The sequence below is a fragment of the Balaenoptera physalus genome (genome assembly GCF_965194825.1).
Source record: "Balaenoptera physalus genome assembly, chromosome: 14".
Classification (NCBI taxonomy): domain Eukaryota; kingdom Metazoa; phylum Chordata; class Mammalia; order Artiodactyla; family Balaenopteridae; genus Balaenoptera; species Balaenoptera physalus.
Window position 1 is genome coordinate 4,021,856 of NC_138893.1, and position 20,593 is coordinate 4,042,448.

The window sequence follows — 20,593 nt, forward strand, 5'->3', positions numbered from 1 at the left end:
GGCTTTAAATGCTGTCTATACATTGCTATCTCCAAATTCATATCTCTACCCCTGACCTCTCCCTGAACCTCAGATTCTTATATCCAACTGTTTATCTACACTTTAATAATGCATCTAAAACTTTACAAGACTAAAACTGAACTTTTGATCTTCCCCGCATCCCTCATCCTTTTCCATCTCAGTTGATAACAACTTTTTTCCACTTGTTCAGTCATCCTTGATTCTTGTTTCTCTCTCACTCCACATCCAAATCCATTAACCAATCCTTTCTAATCTCCCTTAATAATATATCCAGAACCCACCACTTCTCATTACCTTCACTGTAACCATCCCAAGCCACCATCAGTTCTCTCCTCGGCAAGTACAGGAGCCTTCTAACTGATCCCTTTTGCTTCTACATTTGCCCCCTTCCAACTACTTATTAAACAGCAGCTGAAGGGTTCTTGTTTGTTTGTTTGATTTTTCATCATGGAAAGTTTTCAACAAATGCAAAAGAAGGGAGAACAGCATAATGAAACCCCGCACCTACTTATCACTCAGCTTCAACAGTTTTCAATGCACGGCCATTCTTGTTCCATCTTTATCACCATCCATTTTCTCTCCACCACACTGCAACGTTCATTCAACCCCTCCAGTGCCATCCTATCTTATTCAAAATAAAATCCAAAATCCTCTCGGTGGCATTCAAGGGTTCTCAGTCTCCCTCACCTCTCTACCCTCACCTGTCACATTATCTCCCAGCTACCTCTCAAACACATCAGGATGTTCCCGTCTTGGAGCCTCTGCATTTGTTTCCTCTGCCTGGAAGGCATGCTCCCCCACCCCCATCCCCCAAGATATTCCCCTGGCAAGCACGTTCCCCGTTTCCCTCAGGTCTTTATAGAGTTTCCTACAGCCTGGTTTCGCTGATTACCTACATGTGGCAAGAATGAAGTAATCAGCCCTTTGAGTTTTCTACAAACTGGCTGCTTAGTCACAGTTTTAAAGGTCCGCACTGCTCGCCCCTCAGCTACTCATCCATCTGTAACCAGGTGGATGGGAACTTCCATCTAGTGACTTCTACCTGATGACATGCACGTGTCCTCTGTAAAAAGGCACTCTCATCCTTCCCCTGGGCTGACTGATATGCTCCCCGTCGCACTTAGACCAACTGGTGATCAACGTATATACTTACTTAAAGAACGACTGCATCCAATCTTTCCTGAAGGTCAAAGCAACTCACCTGTCGTCCACAATAAGAACTTTGAATTTTATTCTTAGTGCTGCACTACACCATGGTAAGAGTTCAAGAAATGCTCTTTGTTATTAAAGTTGATTTTCACAAATGAAAACTGGTGGTAAATATACTTAATGACACTGAAATGTACGCTTTAAAGTGGTTAGAAAGGTAAGTTTTATGCCATGTGTATTTTCCCACAATAAAAAAAATAAAATACAAATTGAAAAAAAAAATATATATATATATATACATACATACACAAATTGGGCTCTTCAAGCAGCCAGAACCAGGCATGTAAACTTCACTGGGCCCGGAGGCTTCCACTGCCCCCCCCCCAAATCCCACCTGCACCTCAGAGATCCAGGTGGGCAGAGTCAGCGGCCTGAGGCCAGCCACGTCCCTCTGCACGGCCGCAGGGGATGTGCCTGGACTTTTGAGTATGAGCCCTGCGTGTTTATTTACTTGTACACACATGCATTCATGTATTGACTCACCATTTCTGACCCAGTACCCAGGAGAAAGCAGCAGCAGCTCGGCTATGGGACACTGGAATCTGCAGGCGCAAAGCCTTCCTTGCCGGCGTCCTCTCGGTTGCGGTGCCTTCTGGGAGAGGTCTTCCCGCTTCGCACTGCGCCTGCGCGGCTCTCTGCCTTGCCTCACTGGTACCACCGCCCCTCCGGCGGGATTCAGAGGATGCCTCTTGTAATCTTACTCTGGCGTGGGCCTCTGACTCTTTTCTTATATTGCCTAGGCCTCCTAATTTAGGCCCCAGGGCACCGAGGCCAGCCCCATCTTTCTACATCATCCAAACCCCATTCCTTGATAAAGGCCCTTCCGCTACATCACCTTAGCCTCGCCTTGGACTCCCTGGCCTCTTTCATAAAGGATTCTTAACATTTTTTAGAGCTTTGGATGTGGCAAGCGTGGCGATAAGTGATTTACATGCACGGTCTCATTAAATTTGTAACAGAATTTTAACTAATAAATTAGAAAGCATCTACACTGGGACTTCCCTGGTGGCGCAGTGGTTAAGAATCCCCCTGCCAATGCAGGGGACACGGGTTCGAGCCCTGGTCCGGGAAGATTCCCACGTGCCGCGGAGCAACTCAGTGCACCACAACTACTGAGCCTGCACTCTAGAGCCCAAGAGCCACAACTACTGAGCCCACGTGCCACAACTACTGAAGCCTGCACGCCTAGAGCCCGTGCTCTGCAACAAGAGAAGCCACTGCAATGAGAAGCCCGCGCGCACTGCGACGAAGAGTAGCCCCTGATCGCCGCAACTAGAGAAAAGCCCACGCGCAGCAACTAAGACCCAACGCAACCAAATAAATAAATAAATAAATTTTTAACTGATTTCAAAGGGAGCATTTATGGTAATCAGAGCTCAGGTTTCTGGAATACTAACAGTGGTCTTAGAAAAAAGAAAGAGAGATGGAGAGGGAGGGAGGGAAGGAAAGAAGGAAGGACGTTCATTAGAGCTAATATTTTTATAGAATGTGTATGATGAGAGGATGTCAACAAATCGTATAAGTATTATCATAATGTTATTTTGACAAAATGATGAAATGTGTTGTGGACTGGGGTACACAGCACAGAATATATAACTCCTTGAACAAGTGCACCTGAAGGATACTCAGCAGATGGGGATTGGTTAACACTGAATACTTCCTATGGGCTCCTCACCAGACTAAATGCTTTACCTGCTTTAATCCCATTTAATCCTCCCTGAGACCCTGTGGGTTTGTTATTATTCTTTCTCTGTTTTACAAATTAGGAAACTGAGGCACACATAAGTTAAATAACTTCTGCAGTCACACAGCTAGTAATCAATAGAGATGGGACTTGAACTCTAACAAATTCCTATCAGTGCACTTAACTCCCATGCATGCTGCCTCAACAGTAACCCAACTGGAGCACTCCATCTTTATACACTATCAATTTTTATTAATAATTTGGATACAGGAATTTCCTGGCGGTCCAGTGGATAGGACTCCAAGCTCTCACTGCTGAGGGCTGGGATTCAATCCCTGGTCAGGGAACTAAGATTCCACAAGCTGTGCAGTGCAGCCAAAAAAAAAAATTTTTTTTTTGGATAAAGGTATAGATGGTGTACTGATCAAATTTAAGCATAATCTAAAGCAGGGAGGAGGAGCTAAAGTTTTAGAAAGGTCAGCGTCAGGATTCAAAGTTATTTCAACAGATTTTTTTGGTGCTAGAAGAGATAACAGCTGACATTTGCAGTTTAATGCAGGGTTTCTCAACCTCAGTGCTTTTAACATTTGGAACTGGATAACTGTTTGTTGCGAGGATCTGTGCTGCGCACTATAAGATGTGTAGCACCATCCCTGGCTTCTACCCACTACATGCTAGTAAGAGCCTCCAGCTGTGACAACCAAAAATGTCTCCAAACACTGCCAGTGTAACTGAGCAGGACCCTATGAGACCTTCCCAGAGTACCCCAACCCATGTCCTCCGACTGCCTTTTGTCTGTAGAAAAACTTTAAAGAATAAATTTAATCAGAGAAGTGAGAAAATGCAGAAAGAAAGGAAAACAGTCAAACAAGACAAAATAATAAAACTTTAGCCATTAAACAAAGTCAAAGACCTTTAGCTTTTCCTCAAGGGCAGTAGATAATATTCTGAGCCATGTTTTTTTGGGCTGTTTTGAAGATACTAAAAGCCCCACCAGGTGGAAGAAGTTAACTGTATGCTGCCCACAAGCACGTGGACCCCAGACCAGTTGGAACCAGAAAGTAGGTGATGCTGACTCCCAATTACCTCATCACCAACCAATCAGAAGAATGTCCCTGAGCTGATCACGCCCTGCTCCTTGAACACTATAAGACTACTCACTACCCCCTCCAGGGTGGGCCACACAGTTTTGAGGGCATTAGCCTCCTGTGGCCCCCTTTGCCTGGCAAAGCAATAAAGCTATTTCTTCCTACTTCACCCAAAACTCTGGCTCCGAGATTTAATCCGGCACAGGTGTACAGAGGCCAAATTTCGGCCACACCAAGCGTCACCTGGGAGGCAAAAATCACCCCTGGTTAAGAACCACTGATTTAGTCTTTTGCCACATATTGTTTTGATTTAATTTTCATAATTCTGGTAAGAGGTAAGTAGAGTTGAAATTGAAACCAAAGTGATCTGATTCTGAGTGCCATGCTGTCATTAAGATGAGATTAATGAGAGATGAATGTAAATTCCTGCACTTAGAGCCAAACAACAACAAAAACATAAGCCCATGATGGGAGAATTATGAGAGTTAGCACCTGTGGAAGAAAACGTATATAAAGATGAGTTAGGACTAAATAATTCTAGCCAACATTTGTCAAAGGCTAACACCTTTTCAGATTCTGCTATGTGCTATGCACACAAGCTCATTTAATCCTCACAAGTAGCCCCATGAGACAGATAATATTATTATCCCTATTTTGGAGTGCGAGGACATTGGAGTTTAAAGACAGCATAGCATAGTGGTAGAGGTAAAGTGACAATTTTATGATTTGAATTCAAGTAGTATGACTCTAGAGTCAATGCTCTTAGCTACTAAGTAATACTTCTCACACACACACACGTAAAGGAATCATCACTGTAATGTGGCTGGGAGAAAAATACTAGAGTATATTTGTTACCAAACCAAACTAGGTCCACACATCTGTGCACAATAAAGCCAATCTAGGGCTTCCCTGGTGGCGCAGTGGTTGAGAATCTGCCTGCCAATGCAGGGGACACGGGTTCGAGCCCTGGTCTGGGAAGATCCCACATGCCGCGGAGCAACTAGGCCCGTGAGGCACAACTACTGAGCCTGCGCGTCTGGAGCCTGTGCTCCACAACAAGAGAGGCCGCGATAGTGAGAGGCCCGCGCACCGCGATGAAGAGTGGCCCCCGCTCGCCACAACTAGAGAAAGCCCTCGCACAGTAAACGAAGACCCAACACAGCCATAAATAAATAAATACATAAAATTAAATAAAGCCAATCTACTGACACGGGGTTGTGGTGAAGAAAAGTGCAGATAAAGCTCAAAAAACCGTAACTCCTCAATAGGTTTAGGGGAAGAGTTTTTATAGGTAAAATATGGGGAGAGGTCTGCAGGGCATGTGACCTTCCTCTGATTGGTTGGTGAGGAGGTAACAGGGTGCTGTTCCAGGAATCTCAGTTATTAGTCTTCTGGTTCCAGCCTGCCTGGGGGCCTTAGTTCCTATAGAAGAACTCAGAGACGTAACAGATTGTTATGTGTATCCCTTGAGGAACCAGGACGCTGCCCCATTGCTGCACTATTGTTTCTTGACTGCCTTTCCTCTGTTTCTGCATTCCCTCACTCTGCTAATTAGTAACTATTTGAATCTGCCCTTAAGAACTCAGGGAAGGTCTAGGAGGCTGAAACCTTTTTCCTACAAACAAGGAATGGGGGAGGAACTTCCTTGGTGGCGCAGTGGTTAAGAATCCGCCTGCCAATGCAGGGGACACGGGTTCGATCCCTGGTCCGGGACGATCCCACATGCGGCAGAGCAAGTAAGCCCGCGCGCCACAACTACTGAGCCTGTGCCCTAGAGCCCACGAGCCACTACTGAGCCCACGTGCCACAACTACTGAGGCCCGCGTGCCTAGAGCCCGTGCTCCGCAACAAAAGAAACCACCGCAATGAGAAGCCCGCGCACCGCAACGAAGACGCAACGCAGCCAAAAATAAATAAATAAATAAATTTTTAAGAAAAGAAATGGGGGACATGGCAAGGCTTTTGTGCCCAAGAGGGCCGCACAGGGTGCTGCTCAGTTTCAATCCCCCCTTTCTTTGATACTCCTCAGTCCTGAGGGGAACAGGTGTGGGACCAGAAAGGGAACAGCGTTTTGGATAGAGAGGTTAATCATGAACTTGGCAGAGGAACTCAGTTTGAGGGGCACTTGGTTTTGAAACCACACAACTCAGATGGGACATGAACCCACAGGCTGGGACCCGAACCCAGCCAAAACCCAGACTGGGATTTGAACCCACTGTTTTAATTATAATCACACACCTGGTCTCAGGACCTACTGAAGTTCAGGTTCTTTATGTCTCAGCACAGAAGGAATTCAGGGAGAGACAAAACGATAGGTAAGAACCGGATTTATTTAGAAAGATACAGATTCCATAGACAGAATGTGGTCCGTCTCAAAAGGCGAGAGCGGCCCCAGGGCATGGGGTCATCTTGGAAAGTGAGAGTGGCCATGGGAGAAACACACTCTCCAGGCAGAGTGTGGGCCATCTCAGAAGGCAAGAGGCCCTGAAATATGGGGTGGTTAGTTTTTATGGGCTGGGTAATTTCATAGGCTAATGAGTGGGAGAATTATTCCAACTATTTCGGGAAAAGTGAGGGAATTTCCAGGAATTGGACCGCTGCCTACGTCTACTTTTTGGCCTTTTATGGTTGCCCTCAGAACTGTCGTGGCACCTGTGGGTGAGTCATTTAGCTATTGTATTACAATGAGCGTATAATGAGGCTCAAGGTCCACTGGAAGTGGAATCTCCCACCATCTTGGACCTAGTTGATTCTAACCAGTTTATGTCGTGTCCTCAACAGCTAAGTCATTCTTTCAAAGGTGGTGCCCTGCCCCCTTCCCTCCTGTTTCAGTTTCATATTAATAGGTGTCCAAAACAAGAGAGGTTACAGACCTCTTCTGCTCTGATGGTTAAGATGCACACAATACACAGATGTCAGCTGGAATTGCACAGGTTCTTAAGAACCCGATCAGATTGGAGTCCACATCTCAAGGAAGGTCAAAGGAGAGTTCTGTAGATTCCACAGTCTCCAGGCTCCTATTGTGCACAAAGTATTTGTATTTTGCACTATATCAACCCAGATGAGGAACTGTGTCCCTTTCTTAAGTTCACAAATCATACAATCTGACCCAAAGCTTTCCAGGATATAGTAAAATTTACGGAGATCTGTAAGAGAGTAAGCATGGTAGCAGATCCTATAATCACATATGAGACATTTCTGTACTGAAATCCCTTCAGTCAGGAAAACATTAGGACTTTCCCCCGGGGTAAGCTTCTTCTCTCTGCTCTCCTCCTCATCCTGTCCTTTCTAAACTACAAACAATCCTTCTTTACTATGGAGAGCAATCTGCTCCTCCCAAAGTGCAAGGGCCTTTTATTTTCCAAATAGAAAGTTTAAAGTCTTTGTTACATTCGGAATTTCTTCTTTGCTCTTCTTCAGTGGCTAGACCAGTAGTTCTCAACCAAGGGCAATTTTGTCCCCAGGGAACATTTGTAGACAATTTTGTTTGTCACAACTCGGGGAGGGAGGTGTTGTATTACTGGCATCTAGTTCTTAAAGGCCAGGGATACTGCTATACTACGTGTGGAGCACAGGACGGTCTCCCACAGCAGAGAATTATCTGATTTAAAATGTTAATAGTTCCAAGACTGAGGAGCTCGGGACCACTAAGGAACAGAAGCTTCTCCAAAAGAAATGCAAAGATGGTAGTGAAAGAACTTAAAACTGTACCAAATGAGAAATGGCTGGAGGAACCATAACTGTTTCACATGGAAAAAGGGAGAACTTGGGAGAATTAAAAAATAAAATTTATTTTTGAGTAGGCTCCAATAAATAGTCATTCCAGGGAATGTTGTGGGGATTGGAATTATGAATATATCACAGTGAAATAAAAACAAAACCTACGTAACTCAATCTCCTATATCCATTTGATATCTTTTCTTCTACTGCCCCATTCCTTCCCAAATTACAGAAATATGAAGAAAACTGTATTTATAAATTTGTTACTGTAAGGAAATACTGTACTGATATTGCCAACATCATATGTTTCATTATTTTTTTTGCCTCTGGGGAACAGGGAATTCAAGGAAGGCCCTTAAAATTTTTAATTAGTACTTTTCTGGACAAAAGAAATATATTCCTAAGTGGTGAGCCATTCCAGAGAAACTTTAAAAGAAAAATTTCTTTTAAAATTGACAAACTTTGGGGGAAAGAGAAAGAAAAGAAAAAATAACGTGTTCACAGTGAACAAGCTGAAAAATCAAAGGATTAAAGGTAATTCTCCAGGTGATATATAAATGTCTCCAAATAATTTCAAATGCTTGTTTGATTCTACCTCATTCTTTCTGACAAACATGTAGACATTAATACATGCACATCAATGATATAAGATTGAACGCCAGCCCATAATTTTTCTGGAGTGGAGGTGAGTTGGTGACCTGCCAGCCTCCCCTTTTTTTCCAGTGTATGTTTTCAGTGCTACTTGAAGGGGACGTGGAAATACCCTTTGCCATTCTGTCAGTTTAACTGTAACACTTGTATTGAAAATGAGAATTTATTCCATGCAATTGATTTATTAAGAAATTATTGAGCATAATGCAAAATTTGAATTTATGTGCAATTTCGTCTGTGAAAACATTAGGCGAATGTAGGAAACTGCAGCCAGCTGAACTGTATTCTGACATTACCAGTTTACACCAAGGCCATCCTTCTCATGAACTATTCCTGGCCGATGGCTGAGTGCAGCAGAGATCTAAGGCAGGCCCACTCCTAGGAGATGGGGAATCATCTGACATGTCACCTTGGCTCCAAAATTCATTTTGCTGAAAATTTCTTAAAATTACACTGAGGTCTAAGACTTTTCCTACCCCACCTCCTTTCTCTTCTCCACAGTGCCACTGCTTGCACTGCAGTCTGGCAGCTCTCCTAGCCTCCTCTGGCTCTCTTCCCCTTTTCCCTCAAGTATTTTCCCCAGTAAATCTTTTGGTCATTTTATCCCGTCTTCACAGTTATTTGTCAGAGTACCAAACCTAACACAAGAATAAATGGGGCTGTAGATTTTTAAAAAAATCGGCCATGTAATAATTGTTGAAGGTAGGTGACGGATCTGTCTGACCATCCGCTATACTCTCAAATGAATAGGAAGTCCATTATACAGTCTATTTTGAATCTGTGGTAAAACTTCCACAGTGAAAAGTTCAAAATGGAAGGAAGGAAGGGAGGGATGGAGGGAGGGACGGAGGAAGGAAGGAAAGAAAAGAATAACAAACCTGGATGAGATGGTCATTCAGGCTCAGCAGACCCTGCGTTGTGATCACTGGTTCATCATATGAGAACATGCATTTTAAAAACTAATGAACTGTGAAGGCTTCCTTTTTGTATATGTGGCCTTGAACAATACCCATTAGCAGTCAACCCTCATTTCTCCCTTCCCCAAGTCCTTGGAAGCCACTAATTTACTGTCTCTATAGATCTCTCTTTTCTGGACATTTCATGAAAATGAGTCATACAATATGCATTTTATGTCTGGCTTCTTTCACTCAGCATAAAGTTTTCAAGGTTCATGTATGTTGTAGCATGTCATTCCTTCTAATGGCTGAATGATATTCATTGTATGAGTATATCACATTAATTTATCCATTTATCAGTTCATAGACATTTGGGTTATTTCAACATTTTGGCCATTGTGAATAATGTTGCTACAAACATTTGCATCCACATTTCTGTATGAACATATATTTTCAGTCCTTTTGGGTGTACGCCTAGGAGTGGAATTGCAGGGAGATACCACAGCTTGCACCTTTCTTGGAAATATATGCTGTAATATTTTAAATTAAATACGGTTGATTCTTGTTATTCATGGTAATTATGGTCTATACTGTCTCTGCAAATGCTGAAAAATCTGCTGTTGGGGCTCAGAGCAGATCACCCCAAGATACGGCCCAATAGTATATTGATCATTTTGATTTAAAGTTACTTGAGAAACAGCTGGTGGAAAAAAATTGATATAGAAAAACATTCTGACCCCACTCTTTCTCCCTGAAAGCAGGAAATAAATCTCCCATGTGAAAGTATCCTTCCTATAAAAGGAGGATAGAAAGTATCCTTATCACCAGAGTTAGGGAATTCAAGACTAAGAAAGATGTATAAACAAACTTTGTTACTTCTTCATTAGTCTGCTACCCTAAGCACAAGGACCTTTATTAAATCTTCACAAATAATTGTCTAAAAATGATATATAGACAGCCTGCTTTGGTCAGTTCAGGGCTCCCATTTCTATCAGCTCTCCCATTTTTTTTTTTTTTTTTCCTGTTGATCTGTCTTGTGCCAATTTAATTATGAAATCAGTCAGAAGAACTCAAGGGAGGTAGGAGGGAAATTTCCCTGTCCCGGACATAGCAAATTAGCAAACATTGAATTAGGAGTCATTGCGTCACAAGAACAAGGTTAGGTTCCTGTGAATTTCTGGTCACAATTTTTCATCAAACTATCAATACGTAAGCTTGCTCTATGTGTGTTTCTTTTTAAAGACACCTCATTTAATGAACAATATACAATTGTTCATTCACTGACACTGAACTCATGGCCAACACCAGTATACATAACATGCCTGCAGGCACCAAATCTAACACACTAGGCGGCACAGCTTTCTTATACACTTGAGGGCCATTTTAAGTAGTGAAACCATCAACAAAAACCACAAAAATGCAAAACACGAAGCACTAAACAGACCACAAAAAGGACACTTTTTAAGGCAGTGCTGCCTTCTTCTGCCTCAGCTGGGAATATGGGTATCAAGTGACTCAAGTTGTTTGACACTGTGCATGCCTTCCAGTGACCAAAAAAGCACCCTGTGTATTGATCTGGGAATTACAAATAAATTTTAGGGAGTAGACAAATTCATAAGCATGGTCAATTGTATTTTAAACGTACAGAAAAATATTGAGCAGCCTGGCATGCAGGATCTACCCTTGTCAAATCTTAACATTTTCTTACATTTACATCTAATCCTTTCTATACTTTTTTTTAAAGGCAATAAAATATTACAGACAGGGCTTCCCTGGTGGCGCAGTGGTTGAGAATCTGCCTGCCAATGCAGGGGACGCGGGTTCGAGCCCTGGTCTGGGAAGATCCCACATGCTGCGGAGCAGCTGGGCCCATGTGCCACAATTACTGAGCCTGTGCGTCTGGAGCCTGTGCTCCGCAACAAGAGAGGCCGCGATAGTGAGAGGCCCGTGCACCGCGATGAAGAGTGGCCCCCGCTTGCCGCAACTAGAGAAAGCCCTCGCACAGAAATGAAGACCCAACACAGCCATAAATAAATAAATTAATTAATTAAAAAAAAAATATTACAGACACAGTTGAAGCCCTCTGTTATTTTCTCTCCCTTCCTAGAGGCAACCACTCTCCTGAATTTGGTCTTTATCATTATATATACCTTTTGTATATTTACTACTTATACTTACTACATATGTTAAGTATTTACAAATGGTCATTGTTTTGCCTACTTTTGAATTGTATGTAAATCGTATCATATGTACTATGTCTCTGCTACTTGTTTTGCTTCCCCTTAACATGTTTTGGAGAATTATCCATGTTGATACATATTGTCCTAGAGAATTTAGTTTTCTTGCTGTATAGAATGCGTTCATCTTCTTTCCTGCTGATGAACATTTATATATTCTTATGTTTTGCTCTTTCACAAAGAGGTCTTTGCTCTTTGCAAAGATTCTGTTAATGTCTCCTTGTGTTTGCATGCAATTGTTTTATAGAATGTATATTAAGGAATGGAACTGGTGGATTATAAGAAATGTGCATTTTCAACTTGATTGGTTATTACCAAATTTTTCTCCTTTTTATGCTTCTGTCAGCAATGAATGAGAGAGTTCTCACTGCCTCATGTTCTCACCAACGCTTGCTATTGTTAGATTTAAATTTTGTTGCCAATTTGAAGGTTATGCAAGGGTATCTCACTGTAATATTATTTTGGATTTCACTTATTACTGGCAAGATTGAGCATTTTGTCCTTTGTTTATTGGCAATTTGGTTTTGTACTTCTATTGAATTGTCCGATCAATAGCTTTTGCCTTTTTTTTTCTTAATGGATTGTTTGTCTTTTTTCTTATCCACTTGTAGGAGTTGTTTCTATATTCTGATACTAATCCTTTGCATATGAGATGGAAATATCTTATCTGCTATATGTAGTCTTTCAGGGATGGAGGCTGACAGGGGCTCTGCCATCTTGAATTTGGGTTCTTTATGGTAGAACTGGAGGTCATCATTACAGTTAGTCATAAAGGAAAAAAACATGAAAGCTTGTGCTTGAAATTTTTAATTCTCCATGTCTGGTGGTGGCATATATCACTTTCACTTATATTCCACTTTGGGAACATCGTCATATACCTACACCTAACTGCAAGGGAAATTGGGAGATATGAACAATTTTGGTGAATAGTTAGCACTCTAATAGCATTTAACTTTCTTTCTTTCCTTTTTTTTAATGTACTACCCTTGTCTGGTTTTAGTATCAGGTTTATAATCCTCATAAAATAGCTGTGGGTTATTTCCTTGTTTTTCTATTTTCTGGAACACTTTGTATAAGACAGGGCGTATTTGTTCTTTGATTGTTTGGTAGCATTTTCTTATAAACCTTTCAGATGACAGGGGAGAGTTTTCTGGGGGGAACATTTTAAACTTCTGACTCAATTTGTTAAATGTTTACATTCAGGTTTTCTATTTGTTCTTGGCAAGCTATTTTTTTCCTACAAAAATGTACCTTTTGTCTAAATTTTTTATTTCTTGCCATAAAATTGCTTGTAGGTATTTGCCCCTTATCTTTTTTTCCTTGCTGAATCTTACTATCTGTTCCTCTGTCATTTTTTTTTTAGTCTTTTTTTTTTTTTTTAACTTTGGGTTTATTTATTTATTTATTTATTTTTGGCTGTGTTGGGTCTTCGTTTCTGTGCGAGGGCTTCCTCTAGTTGCGGCAAGCGGGGGCCACTCTTCATCGCGGTGCGCGGGCCTCTCATTATCGCCGCCTCTCTTGTTGCGGAGCACAGGCTCCAGACGCGCAGGCTCAGTAATTGTGGCTCACGGGCCTAGTTGCTCCGCGGCATGTGGGACCTTCCCAGACCAGGGCTCGAACCCGTGTCCCCTGCATTAGCAGGCAGATTCTCAACCACTGCGCCACCAGGGAAGCCCTGTTCCTCTGTTATTTTGCTGCTTTAGCAGCATCCCACATGTTTGATGGGTAGATTTTAAGTTATCTTTGTTATAAATGTCTTAATTTTTACATTTAATTCACTTCTGACCCACAATTATTTAGAAACTATTTTAAATTTCTAAATATACATATTATTTTAGTCATATTTTATTAATAATTCTCATTTAATTGCATTATGATCAGAAAACTTGCTACTGATTCTTTGGAGAAGGAAGAGATCATGGCTGTTAAGAGTATATGCCCTTGGACTTCCCTGGTGGCGCAGTGGTTGAGACTCCGCCTGCTAATGCAGGGGACACAGGTTCGATCCCTGGTCCGGGAAGATCCTACATGCTGCGGAGCAACTAAGCCTGTGTGCCACAACTACTGAAACCTGCGCGCCTAGAGCCTGTGCGCCGCAACAAAAGAAGCCACCAGCACACGCACTGCAATGAAGAGTAGCCCTTGCTCGCCGCAACTAGAGAAAGCCCGGGCAGCAAAGAAGACCCAATGCAGCCAAAAATGAATTAAAAGAAAAAAGAATGACAGCTAATATAGATGTAGAAGAAAGGACAGAACTAGACAATAACCATTTTGGAACCCTTAAAGAAATGACTCTTTGAACCTAGGTCACCCATGAATGTTGAAACCATTATGTCAAGTGATGATGGGAGACAGGATGACAACGTACCCATTGCCAAAATACCACCCCACCAACTATTTGCACGGAAAAAAAGATAAACCATAGCATTGCAATGGTGGAACCTGAGTGTCATCTCTTTAACTCAGTTATTAATCTTAGCATCCATTTTTAGTCAACAATCAGACATTATGTGCTTCCTAATGTATTGTGATGTGAAACACATAGACTCACGTATGAAGTATTCGCGCTAAAAATATTTAACCTGAATCTAAACAAGCCTTAGACCTAAATTCTGGTTTACAGGATATACGAAGGGCAGAGAAAAAAGTTAAAACAGTATCTAAAGAAAAAATTGGGCAAATCTAGAAGTGGGATATTCTACAATTATCTTCAGTATTTTAATGACACGAAAAAGTGATGGGAGGCCTTTATTAAGATAAATGAGACTAAAGAGACAGAAAAGTCCCAAGTGCAATGCAATGTGTGATCTTTGATTAAATCTTAATTTGAATAAGCCAGCAGTAAATGACATGCTGGAGACAACTGGGAAAAATTTTTTTTTTTTTTTTTACACACACACACACACACACACACACACACACACTGTATTTTATTTTTACAAGAGATAAATAGACTGACACCAAGCATTGTACATGGATGACTACAACAAAAGCAACAATGATTGCGATTACCAAACATGAAACACACTCATTTTGATATCGATACAGTATTATATGATATTAAGGGAATCACAGTTAATTTTATTAGGGATAATAATTGTTTTGTGGTTATGTAGGAAAATTATTTGGAGTGAAGCATTATGATGACTCTGTTTTACTTTAGGATAAACACTTCCTCCTTAGAAAGAAAAAGATAACAGTTCTGATGTATTTCCTACAGGATAAGCTATTTTTCTTTTCTACTCAGGATGCTCTGCCCTACCTTCTCTATGTAACTGTTAAAATTGATGTCCATGTATATGTGCACATTTGCACATACATGGTCACCAACACCAATATTAAACATTTTTAATGGTGGCACATTGGCTGTTATAAATATATAAAGTACACATAAAGCTGGAAAGATTCATACATATCATGGAGAAGAGGTTGGAAATCGAACTGTTAATGGTTGTTAAAGGGGACTTAACTATAAGGGCTCTATGTCTTTTTGAAAAAAGGAAAATACTAGAAGAAGTATGACCAAATGGCAAAACTTATCAATTCAGGGTGCTTAGAACGTGTACTTGCACCTATCTTTTAAAATTTTCTCCCTGAAAAAAAAAAAAGTGCATATCTGCAGACTACATTAGTTTGAACAGCAGTCCAATTTATCAGTTGATGAGTTCAGGCAATTTTCTTTATTTCTTTATAGCCTGAGTTTCCTCATCTTTAACATGGGGATAATAATAATACCTACTCCAGTAGGGTTATTGTGAGGGTTAAACAAGTTAATACGTGTGAAGCACTGAAGCATTTAGCCAGCGCCTGGCACAGAGTAAGCGCCTAATAAATATGAGGTATTATGTGTTGAGACTTGCTTTGAGACCTAGTTCATTGTCAGTTTTGGTAAATTGTGTGCCTGAATAGAATGTCTGTTCTATTAATGTCAGGTGCAGGTGTATGCACACACACACACACATTTGATCAAGGTTGTTAATTGTTTTCAAATCTTCCACATTCTTTTTAATTTTTCATTTGCTTAATCTTACAACAGAGAGATGTGCTATGATCACATACAATGATTGTGGATTTGTCAATTTATATTTATAATTCTGTTAATTTTTAATACGCATATATGAGGCTGTATTACTAGGTGCATAAACACTTTGTTAAATTTTCCTTGCTATTTGTTTCTTTAGTTATTAGGTGTCTGCTTTCTGTTATAGTTTATACTGCTTATAGCGCTTTTGATTTCTTTGAGGGGCTTATTTTAACATGGCTTCTTCAGTTTTGGTAAGTTTTTGTATAATATACCTTTTTTCATTCTTTTAATTTTTTTAAGTCCTTAGTTTTAATGTCTTATTTAAAAAAGGCTGAATTTTTCTTTCTTTTTTTTCAATCTGATTATTGCTATGTTTTTATAGGTAGAGTCAATTACAGTTGTCATGCTTTCTCATATGCTTGCATAAATTTCTCTAATTTTTGTGTTCATGTGTGTGATTTCTATTCATTCTGGTTTTCTCTGTTCTCTTTTCTCCTTTTATTTTTTTAAACCTCCTAGTGGATTGATCAGCATTTGCTGTTCTCTTTTATTCCCCTTGACTGATTTGGAAGTTAAAAATTCCATTTCTATTCCTTTAATGGTTTACTTTAAATTTTTAACTTGCATTATTCAACTTAACAAAAACATGTCATTATCTCTACTCTCCTATTAAACATAAAGTTTTTAGAACACCTTAACTCTAATTCCTCTCTACTAATTTGTTGTTGTTTTCCAGTATTTTAGTTCTCCCTAAAATAGTAATTATTATTATTGTTGGTTTTTTAGCTCCCATTATTCATCATTATTATTATTATATATTTATGTAGATAGTATTTATTTAAATTTAACCACTTCCTTCCAGGTTTCTTTGCTCATGGTTCTTTCTTGTATCTTGTTCCTTCCAGTAGAACATCTAGAAATTCTTTCAGCTGGACTTTGTTAGTGGTATTGTATTTGTCTTCAAGTGTCTTTAATTGAGTCTTATTGTTAAATAGTTGTATAGCTGTGCATAGAATCATAGCACAGTTATTTTCTCTTAGCATTTTGATGTTATTATTGTACTGTCTTCTGGCTTTTATTGTTGCTATTAAGAAATCTGTTGATGGGAATTCCCTGGTGGTCCAGTGGTTAGGATTTGGTGCTTTCACTGCAGGGGCCTGGGTTTGATCCCTGGTCAGGGAACTATGATCCCGCAAGCTGTGCGGCATGGCCTAAAAAACAGAAAAGAAAAGAACCCAGAAATATGTTGACACTCTAATTTTAGGTAGCTGTCCTTTATAGGTAATCCCTGTTTTCTTTTTTCTCTCTGGTTTTACATAAGATTGTTTTTATTTTTTTTTTGCACTTGGTCTCCAAAATTTTTACTAGTATATGTGTGAATTTCTCTTGATATAGCTTTGTTTTTATTTATCCTATGCCATTATCATTTTACCTCCTGAATATGACCATTCATATTTTCTAACAATTACGGAAAGTTCTCAGCTATTATCACTTTGAATATTGCATCTCCATCCTCAATATCTATAATATGTATGCTAGACCTTGTCATTCTATCCTCTAAGTCTCCTATCTGCTCTTATAACTCTGTATGTCTCTATGCTGCATTCTAATTTCCTCAGATTTATTTTCTACTTTGCTAATTCTCTCTTCAGCTATGTCAATCTGGTAAATAATTTAACTCCTTGAGGGTTTTAAAAGTTAATCACTTAATAAAATAAAAAACTGATCAGGTGGAAGTTCAGGTGTTTGTAATTGAAAAACGACGATGCTAACAGAGTAAAAACAGTGACCAGGTAACACCCCTCCATCTAGGTGTTTGGAACAAGAGAGAAAGAAGGACACTCTGCAGCCATAAGAATAATTAAACATAGTACCCTTGACTAATGTGAGTGACTACTGCTTCTTTGCCAGTTATAACTCCAGCCATGCTTTAATACTCCTGCTTTTTACATAAAAATTACCAAGATATTCAATCACCACATTTCCTCCGCTTCTCAACAACATCTGATCCAGAACCAACACCTGCTTTCTTAAACCCTGCTTAGTTCACCCAGTTCAAGTACAAATTCTATAATAAAGCCCTCCAACAAATGCTCTGGTGTACATTCTCCTTTGCTATAGCAAGCTAGATGAAGCTAGTTTTTTTTGACTGCAGCTGTGTTCCTAGTCTTTGGTTAATGGGTTTTACCATACTATGTTTTTAAGTTCTAAATGTTCTGTTTAATAATTTTGTGATTCTGATTGTTCTGTCTTCAATTCTGATTGTGTTTTTTTCTGTCTTATGCTTTCTATTCCTTCCTTTATGGCTCTAGTTATTTTAAACATACTTAATTTTACCCAGTCCAAGTCTATCCAACACTGGTCTTAATTAAAGTTCTAGGGATAGTGATACCATCCTGTTGTTTATTGTTTGCTAGTTTTTGTTCAAGGTGGATTATTTCTCTGTGTGTTTTATAATTTTCAGTTGTAATCCCATCTTCATTTTGAGACTGCTTCCAGAGTAAACTTGTTTTTGTTTCTGCCAGGTGCACTAGAGATATTGCCATCCCTATGCCAACTACTTTTTGTCAGTTTATTTTTTTGGTTGGATTTTACACAGAGTACAAACACCCTTTTAAAATATGTTTGATGAGATTTGACAAATGTATACATTTGTGGAACCATCACCACAGTCAAGATATAGAACACTTCTATCACCCAAAGAGTTCCCATGCCAGCCCAACTTTTAAGATATTATATCATTTTGGGGATTTCTGGACCATGTAGCTAGTATGAGGTATATATGTAAAGCCCTTAACACCATGAGGGTTGGGTCTAGATTGTAACTTTTCCAAAGAGATTTTCTTTTAAACTCTGAACCCAGTTTAAGGAAAACAATCTTCCTTGTTATCTTCCTGTTTGCTGGTAGGAAGAACTTCCCCTCCATTCCATCCTTTCAGTGTGGTGTAGCTCTTTGACAGTCTGGTATTTTGCAGGTATCTTAGATACATCTTCCTGCCTTATATGGCCCCAAGGCCTCCAAGTCCTGTCCCTGATGGGCATTAAACTCAAATGTCATGTTTAGGAAGACTCACAATTCTACTGCTCCTGTTTCAGCTGCCAGGTTACTGCTCTGGTTTACAGTACGCTGCCCCTTCCCTTTTTGATTCATACATTTTATTGAAGTATAACATACATATAGAAAAGCACACAGATTATAAATATACAGCTCAATATCTTTTCACAAGTGAACATACCTATGTAACACGTACCCAGATAAAGAAAAAGAACATTACTAGAAATCTCCTAATATCCTTTCCAAACACTATTTCCTCCCAAGAAGAATCATTATTCTGACTTCTAGCATCATAGATTAATTTTGCCTACCTTTGAACTATATATAAATGCAATCATACAGCATACATTCTTTTGAATCTGGCTTCCTTTGTTTATCATTGTATTTCTGAGGCTCACTCATATTGTTTCTTGTAGTTGTAGTTTGTTTATTCTCACTGTTGTATATTATTTCATTGCATGAATATAACAGGATTTATATTGTAGGTGGACATTTGGTTTGTTTCCAGCTTTCCTCTTTGCATTTGGAGCCTGGGATTTCCCTTTCTTTCTTTCAAGCTCTGCTGTGTATTTAGTAGGATTTAAAAAGCATTTCCTGCTCAGCAGTTCTGTATGATCTGTGTCAAGACATGTTTTAGGTTTTGCAGACTGCCAAATTTTCAGACATGTAAGTCATATATTTCATTTGTTGTTGAAAATCTTGATTCTCACTTGATTTACTGATGACAGTTCTTCAGACTGCAGTTGGTAGAAATGGTTTTGATTCCTGTAAACAAATAATGAGTAAACACAAGTGGGAGGGTAGAGATGAGATATGTAATTAATCTTGTAGGCTTTATCTCTTGCTGGGGTTGGATACTGCATATGCAAGGGTAGTTAAATGTTAATAAGTGTAAATATTGAAAAGGCATGTTAAAGAAATGGGTGATTGAAGACAAACAATAGTATGAAGTGTGAAGTGTGGATGTGACTGTTTGGGTCCAGGATCTCCTGGCTAGTTGACACTGGGAATTGGTTCGTGTTTTTTTTTTTTTTTTTTTTTTTCTGTAGTGCCATACGGCTTGTGGGATCTTAGTTCCCCGACCAGGGACTGAACCTGGGCCCTTGGCAGTGAGAGTGCAGAGTCCTAACCACTGGACCGCCAGGGAATTCCCAGGCACTGGGAATCTGAAATGAGAGGGAGCCTCTCTTAATGGCTCAGTGGTATGTTACCAATATGTTGCCTGAAGAGCCACTCCAAAGTGGGCCTGCTTTTGCCCTGCAAAAGTAATTGTTCTACTAGATCAGTGGTTCCCAACCTTGGGCAATTTTGCAACTTCTGGAGACACTTGGTTGGCACGCTATTGGTGTCTAGTGGGTAGAGGCTGGGAATGCTGGTAAACATCTTACAATGCACAGGACAGCCCCTCCACCCATGCCCCCAGTGAAGAATTTTCCAATGGACCTAGAGATGATCATACTAAGTGAAGTAAGCCAGATGGAAAAAGACAAATATCATATGATATCACTTATATGTAGAATCTGAAAAAAAAAAAAGATACAAATGAACTTATTTACGAAACAGAAATAGACTCACAGACATAGGAAACAAATTTATGGTAACTAAAGGGGAAGGTGGGGAGGGAGAAATTAGGAGGATGGGATTAACATATACACATTAGCATATGTAAAATAGATAACAAACAAGGACCTACTGTAGAGCATAGCACAGGGAACTATACTCAGTATTTTGTAATAACCCATATGGGAAAAGAATCTGAAAAAGAATATATATATATATATATATATATATATATATATATATATATATATATGAAACTGAATCACTGTGCTGTATACCTGTAAGTAACATGACATTGTAAATCAACTATACTTCAATTAAAAAAAAAAAAAAAAAAGAATTTTCCAGCTCCAAATGTTAATAGTGCTGAGGGTGAGAAACTCTGCACCAGACTTAGGGACTAGACTTAGCCTCTAAATCAAGATATATTTAAATAAACACTATCAGG